The following is an 8,686-nucleotide window of genomic DNA, read 5'->3' as shown; positions in this document are numbered from 1 at the left end:
AGACGTACTGGCAATTAAATAATAAAAATAAATAAGATATCCAATGTATAAATTAATAATATAAGATATTAAATCAAGAAGGTATTATAGTGTATACTTATGTATCTATATACGGATTTAGATTTAGATTTAGTTCACGCATTTGTGTTAAAAATTATAGCCAAAATACTGTATTTTAATATTAACTTTGAATATTATAATACTAATTTACTAACACCATTATCTAGTAATTTTCATATTTAAATTAAATTAAATGTCAATTAAAGCTAAAGGTGATGGAATTTGAAAATATTTAGAATTATAATTATTTTTTTGTTTATATGTAGCTTACAGGATGTCATTCATTATTTTTCAGTTCAAACCAATTATTATTGATCATTATTTCGAACTTAATTACATGGTGAAAAGCATAAATTACAACAAACTAAAGGAAAAATAGGAATAGAAATTTTTTCAAAGAAGGTTAGTATTAATACACTGATCAGGATTTACGATCTTGGGAAATGCTGGAAAAATTTTTTTACTAATATAAAATCGTTTTAAAATTCGATTTATTATTAATCAATATCTTATAGTATTATAATATATATCCCATTGTATTGAGAATTCCAGAGTTAGGTACATGTAACAGAGGTGGCCAACAAATCGTGTGCTCAGCGAGCTTTTGATAGATTAGTAAATAGTAAGTCATATTATTCTTTCATGATACATTTTCCTGAACTAAAAAAAAAATTGCATTTTTATAACCAATTTTTCATATTTACGAAAAAATAGTACTTATACGCCGAAGTTGATGAAAAAATTAAATTCCATTTTAAGTTAGTAAAAATCTATCTTGAACAAGTGTCGGAAAATCTAAGTTTTTAGATATCGCATGTACGGCATGCTACTACCAAAAGTAGGGTCTGGAAATTTATTTTCTTCATGAGCCTATATCTCGAAAACTTAATAGTGTATTAAAATATAAAATAGGTTTGAACATATATTTTACATATATCCATACCTCGCTGGAATACTGAAACAGGGACTATAAACATAGTACGCATATCACACCACTACTCCCCTACTACGCCTATGACAATTCGATCGCGAAACACTTATAAGATAAAAATAGATCTTATATACTGAAAAGTTGGCAACCTCTGATTTGGAAGGTAGAAAAATCAATTCTCTATAATAGTACAAGACCCCAAAAGGAGAAAAAAGGCAGTTGTTTCACCCCAATTTTTTGTTTACTGAATTGAAAACTATGTATAATTACTAGTCAAAATTGATGAGTCTGCCAAGTATAGGAAGGGGGAATAAAAAATAGCGGCTATTTAAAAACATTAAAAAAACACTAATTTTTCATTCGGAGCTCTATATCTTAAAAACTACCAACAACAATAGAAAATCTAAGAGAACATAATTTAAAGAAGAGTAAATTTGCTGAAATATTAGCCCTAAAAGAGCTATTTACGTCCAATACTTCTCGAGATATAGCTTTTTAAAAAGAAAAATTTCTTAAAAATCTACTGAAAGATTAGTAGTTAGTTAATTTATTTTGAGAATGCTATATCTAAGGAACTATGTGACGTACAGATGTCTATTACCAGTCAAATTGAAGCTAGTTTAATGGAATATAAAGACGTTTATGAACTTTACCTTCCTAGGAATGGTAGTTTTCACGATATTTGCTTAAATAAATTGATTTATAGTTGTTCGGACAATAAGTTTGATTTATGAAAAACTTCATTTCAGAAACCATTGGACGTACATATGTCTGCCAGCACTCAAATTAAAGCTAGTTAAATTTACTACAATAGTTAATTATTTTTATCTTTGTAGGAGTAGTAGTTTTTATGATATTTGACAAAATAAACTAACAAAATGTTAATTTCTAGTTGTTGGTATAAAATGTTGGATTTTTGAAAAAATATATCTCTAGATCTATAAGACGCACATATGTCTGCCAACACTCAAAATAAAGGAAATTTAACTTATTATAAAGTAGTTTATGACCCTTATCTTTATAGGGGTAGTAGTTTTTATGATATTCACATATGAATATAAATTTGGCAAATCAAAATTTGACCGAACAACTATAAATCAATTTATATTAGCAAATTTCACGAAAACTATTACATCATAAACTACTTTATAGCTCATTAAACTAGCTTTAATTTGTGTGCTAATAGACATCTGTACGTCAAATGGTTTTTGAGATATAAATTTTTCAAAATAAATTCACTAACTACTGTTCTTTCAGTACGTCCCATACAACGTTTTTATGAAATGGTGCTTTTTAAAAAGATATGTCTCGAAAACTATTTAACGTAAATAACTCTATTAGGGCTCATATTTTAGCAAATTTAATCTTCTTTAAAAGATGTTCTCTTAGGTTTTCTTGTGCTGTTCCTACTTTTTAGGATATAGAGCTCCGAATGAAAAATTAGTTTCGCTTTGAACAACGCCATTTTTTATTCCCCCTACGTAAACTTGGCAGACTCCTCAATTTTGACTATTAATTATATATAGTTTTCATCAAAGTAATCAAAAATTTGGGTAAGATAATTGCCTTTTTTCTCCTCTTGGGGTCTTGTATTATAACCAGTAGCTTCGGTTACTATGAAAGTCTCCCAAGAATAAGCTTGTTATTGTTTTAGCTCGGATTCCCACTCCGCGTTTAATGCTACATTCTTCCGTCTGAATATTTTAGTAGTAACTTTTTAAAGTTTACCTACATTGACTCATAATTTTTTTTGTTAATACTACATACTCATCTTTAAATACACAATTGAAAAACTAAGCGGAAGTACATCCTATGAGAAATATCAGGGAAAATTAAAGAGAGAATTTTGCTTGAAGGAATATTTTGAAATACTCCTTTTCCTACATAGCTCCTTTTTTCTTATTTTTTTTAAAGTTTAAATTTAGATAGTTATAAGAAGTTGAAAATTGAATTCCAGCCATCATAATAGGAATTTAAAATTATTTAATACAATCGGTTTCGTCATAGTTCTTCAATTATGGAAAAATATTAGGTCTTTAATCAGAGTGGTTTATTTTTTATGTATGTTTGCATACATTTAGAGAAAATTTTACGAGTTTAATTCGATTCGGATAAGGTTAGGTAAACTTTCCATGAATAAATATCATAAATTGAACAATAATGTTAATAAAATAAAATTAAACGCACCAGATTTTTATTATTACAAATGCTATACATTTTGCATGTAAATAAGTTTTTAATTATCTTGATTTTATATATAGTATTCCGAAGTCGAATATATCTTTTTCCAAGCCAAATGTAACCCTTACCTATTCATGTAGGTCTGTGTAAATTAATTCAGATATATTATATAATGATTATTTTTTGTTTTAAAAAAATTCTGAAATAATTTCTGGATATTCCTTCAGCGTTTGAAAGGGCTATCAATTATGGAAAAATATTAGGTCTTTAATCAGATTACTTTATTTTTTTATGTATGTTTGCATACATTTAGAGGATATTTAACGGGTTTAATTCGATTAAAATAAGGTTAGGTAAGCTTTTTATGAATAAATATCATAAATTGACAATAATGTTAATTATTGCAGGATTTAGGTGTTTAATACACATTTTGGGTTTTCCTGCAGGATTTTGCATATTTTAGGTTTTTTACTGCATGAAAATATCATATATCTAGTTATGACCCAGCGAAAATTCAATCAAAATTACAAAATTTGTTGAGATTAGGGGTGAACATGTATAGTGGAACAACATGTATAATGATTGTTTGAAGGTTTTGGGAAATTCTGATTTAGAATTAAATATATCAGTTTTGATATAACCAATATTAAATTTTTTTCTGGTTATTGAGATCGCTCGTGGCGTGTCGCCTTTTCAAGGATGGCACGCCATTTTAGCATGATTTATATTGCTAATTTTAACGCTTTATCGCTTTTGCACTAAACGGAAAAAACACTGAAGGAATATCCCGAAATCATTTCATTATTGTTTTTAAACAAAAAATAATCATAATATAATATATATAATTGGTAACGTTTACGTATGGCTTGGAAAAAGATATATTCGACTTCGGAATGCTATATATAAAATTAAAATAATTAAAAATTTATTTACATACAAAATGTATTGTATTAGTAATAATAAAATCTGGTGCGTTTAATTTTTATTTATTCGGGATGATAATACTTCCCTAATGTTATGTATTTCAAAGTATATCAGAAGTGTACAAACCTCCCCAGTTCGTCTTTTGCTCACTTAATTTTGGAATTTCTAGCGGAAAGAAATATATCCAATGAAAGATTCTTATGAAAAATGTAATGTTAAAATAATGTATTAATCTTCAAGAGCAGCAAACATTTTTGAGTGGTTTTCAGGTTTTTCTCGCGGAAAATTGAACAAACGTAAAGAAAAATATCGTTTGAAAATTCAATATGTATTCTCAACTGGCCGTCATTTGACAATTTGGCCATAAGTACTTTCTACTACTGATGTGATGAAGTCTCATTTAGAATTTTTTTTTTTTTTAATTTATTTATTGATATATACAACTGTATAAAAAATATTTACGACCAATACATTTGATGTTGGTAAAAAATAGCATGATATAGACATTAGAATCTACTCATTGATAAAACTCAAACATTTCTAAAGGAGAAGATGTCAAGGCCATCTTCTTTTCAGACCCCTAGGAGGATTATCAGGTGATGAAGCAGAAGCCTGAAACATGTGTGTATCATGGAAGGATTGGTATCTGGTTATGGCAAAATCAGCAATACATAGAACATTAAGGTACTGATAGATGACTTTATTTGTTTCAAAGGAAGGAGCATTAAGGAATTTAGGAAGGATTTTGGATTGTAAAGATTGGATATGAGAGGAATTCAATGTATTAGTGGAGCCCCAAAGCTCAACTCCGTAAGATAGGCCTTATTATAGTCATATAAGTCTTTTTAATTAATCAGAGAGATAAGAAAGGATAATGAGGAAGTATGTCGGAGGTAGAAAATTTACGGATCTGTATAGCAGTCCCGGGTGCCAGACATTTGTATTCTATATATTTTTATTTTATATATATGTTGAGGTGGGTTACTCTCTTGACTACTCTACATGTCCAGGAGCCCTCGACAATGCGTGTTCAGTTAATAAAGGTAAGGTAGTTGACAAGGAAGATGACTAGATAGGATGAGACTATGATCAGATATAACCTCTAATATCTCGGAGGATGGTAACCTCATCCTACTGGGTACTATTCCGATAAACACGAAGGAGGAATGCAGACCTAGAGGGTAGCTGGAGGGTAGCCTCCAGAGTCATACAGGAAGGTGCCTTTATCCTGCCGGGTACTTTCCGACAGAGGCGAAGGAGGTATGTTAGCCCGGAGGTTAGCTAACCGCCAGAGCTTACGAAGGGATAACAGGTAGAGGTGAGAGATTATGTCAAGGGTAACATTTAATTAAATTTTAATTTAATAATTATAATTTTACATTAGCTGGTCTCGTGGCCATCTTCTTTTCAGGCACCTCGGAGGATTGTCAGGAATGGAAGAGGATGCAAGATTCGAAACTAGGGGGTTTGAGTGGTTAGAGAGTTTATAATGGAAGGAGTGATATCTGGTTCGGGCTAGATCCGTTACATAGGGAACATTAAGGTCTTTATGTACGATTTTATTTGTGACAAAGTAAGGAGCATTGAGGATTTAACGAAGGATTTTGGATTGTAAGGATTGAATACGAGAGGAATTCGAAGGTTTAGTGGAGCCCCAAAGCTCAACTCCATATATCCAGATTGGCCTTATTACAGTCATGTAGATCAGTCTTTTGTAATGTGTTACAAATATCTATTAAGTTTCATTTAAAAATACCTAAAGCTTGAGAAGATAAAAATGATGCCAACCGTGCCTTGAACACCTCGTAAATCACTATTATGTTAGCTTATTGCAACAAATTAATATTGTAATTCATAGCAACAAATTCGTTCTTAAGGTTCCGCAGCTTGTAAAATTCCCTGACTTTTGATGTTCTTTCGTAAAATTGATTTTCTACGTTTTCAGGTCTGGTCAACACATTGTGTAACCCTTTCAGAAAAACTGACATCATGAAAAATTCGGATCCCAACAACGTTTGCCCAAAGATTTTTTATAGAGTAAAAATCTTCATAAAAGACACGTAGTGGTAAGATGATTTTGTCACTTATAGGATGGTATTCGTTAAGAAGGGATTAATATAAAATTAAATAAAAATTGAATTAGTTGCTCTATGTACATACGAGTATTAGTCCAGTAAAATTGCTAGTTAACCTAGAAGTAATTGTAAACAGATCTAAAACTATTTGCAAAAGATGATAGTATACCACTCTCTAAGGGTATGTTGGCCTATTATACCAATTTTTTTGAAAATGGTCTCCCTATATTTTTAATTTTATAGCCAATAACTCATAATGCATTATAAGTAGCTTCAATATATTACTTAGTAAAATTTAAAGGATTAAACTGTGCAAATTTTAGTATATAATAATATGAGTATGGAAGTATATTTCAACTTCACAAAATTTTTGTTTCTAACTAGAAACCCATTTAGGATGAAAATATTTCACTTTTTTATTAAGTTTGTTTTATCCAGAAGTAAAAAAATTACCCATTAGATGTTTCCAATTTTATTATTTTGCTCATTTACATTGTCGTTAAAATTACGTTTTTTTTTAAGAAGACGGTATTTTTTCAATAAACATTTTCTCTAAAAAATTATTCAAATTTTTACCTAAACTATTCAACAGGAACAGCGAATGTACTTGAACTATTCCAGATTACAATACTTGAGTTTTATTTTATTCAAGAAAAAAAATTTAATTTTCGCTCATTTTTGATTCAATGCTCAATATCTTGAAAACTACTAAAACGTACTATACAAAACATATTGAAATATTTTTTTTTTAATCAGAAGGTGGAGGGAGCTAAGTTTATGGGTAGATTGGAAGAATTCGCATTGCATCCTAAAATTCATCAATTTTTTTTTTTTATAAAATGTAAATCCTTAAAAAATAAAAACATACATAAAGACCTTAATGTTCCATATGTAACCTATCTAGCCCGAACCAGATGTCGTTATTTCCATGATAAACTCCCTAACCACCCCAACCCAGTAGTTCAACTACCTTACCCCAAACCTTGCTTTCCATCCATTCCTTACAATCTTCCGAGGCGCCTGAAAAGAAGATGGCCACGAGGTCTGCTAATGTAAAACGTCGTTAGATTGTTACCAATGGGTAGTTTCTCTACACGCCTGTATTACTCCATTTTAACTGAGATCAAATTTACCAAATGTATTATAATGTATAGATGTAAATAGTAATAAATTAAAAAATCCTTAAGTAGAGTAAATTGTCTGATATATAAGCCCTCATTGAAACCATTACGTTCAATATTTTTCCAGATACAGTTTTCAAACCCCAAATGTTTTTTCAAGTAACAAGCAGTGAATATTTGTGAATATATTTCAGCAAATATCATGAAAAATACTATTTTAAAGGAAATAATTATCATAAGTTACTTTATAGTACAGTTAATGAGCTTAAAATTAAGCCCTAATAAGACCATTCACGTTCAATATTTTCTAAGCAATAGTTTTCGAAACAAAAAAATTTTTTTAAAGTTGTTTGTTAATGAATTACATCATTATATGGTGAAATATAAATAATCTTTGTATAAATAATCAAGATTTTTTTTTTCATCTTGCAACGTTACTTATTAATGTTTTTACACGATTTCGGCATTTACTGCATATATTGAAAAACGTTCAATATCTTAGGAACTATTTTACGTTAAGATATCTATTACGGCTCAGTTAGAAGCTCGCTAAATACACCATAAAGTAGTTTATAATGAACATCCCAAAGAAGATTAGCTGTTTTCTTGATATTTGCCAAAAGGAATTCGCATAGTGTTAAATTCTCGTTGTTTGGATAAAACGATATCGGAGTTGGAAAATATTTATATCAGGAGCTATTGAAAATAAAGAACTCTATTAGGGCTTGAATAAAGCTAGTTAAATTATTAATTATTTTATAATGATACTTGTATTTTAGGAGTTACTGGCAATAAACCTGAAAATATATGGCTGTCATTTTGAAAAATCTTCGATATTAGAATTACAGACCCCAAGGAAGTGGTAAACTTTTTACTATCGGATTTGTCATACCTTTTTACATAAGAATCCGTTGAAAGATATTAATTTATACTTATTTCTAGGTATAACTAAATTTTAAAATATTTGTACCAGACTATGTCCCTTAATCTGAGATACTTCGTAGGCCTTCAAATAAAGCAATAATTGAATTATATATAATTAAAAAACAAATCAAAGTTTAAAATGATATCCGTCAACAGATCCTTAAGTAAAATTGTTTGAAAAATAGGATGATAAAAAGTTTACCAATTCCTAGAGGTGCTTAGTCCTAATATCGAAGATAAATGACCGCTATATATTTTAGGTTTATTGCTAATTACTGCATTGTACGCAAGTATTTTTATAAAATAATTAATAATGCATTTAACTAGCTTCAATTTGACACGACCCCCACACACCATACCATTGCCGGTCTACCACAGGAATCATGTTTAAGTCCAATATTATTTAATTTATTCGTTAATGACAGTTACCTGTGTTGCGAGCCTCAATAATGGCGTTTCTCCTACCAGGT

General features: G+C 29.4%; 1 long non-coding RNA gene across 1 annotated transcript in view; it reads right to left on the bottom strand.

Annotated features, from left to right (window-relative positions):
- LOC106682566 (uncharacterized) overlaps positions 1-8,686 on the bottom strand; it is a 43,414-nt gene that overhangs the window by 33,155 nt on the left and 1,573 nt on the right. The window lies entirely within an intron of this gene.

This window comes from Halyomorpha halys, unplaced genomic scaffold (assembly GCF_000696795.3).
Source record: "Halyomorpha halys isolate HHAL.00 unplaced genomic scaffold, Hhal_1.1 Scaffold424.1, whole genome shotgun sequence".
Lineage (NCBI taxonomy): Eukaryota > Metazoa > Arthropoda > Insecta > Hemiptera > Pentatomidae > Halyomorpha > Halyomorpha halys.
This window is presented reverse-complemented; position numbering and strand designations above follow the sequence as displayed.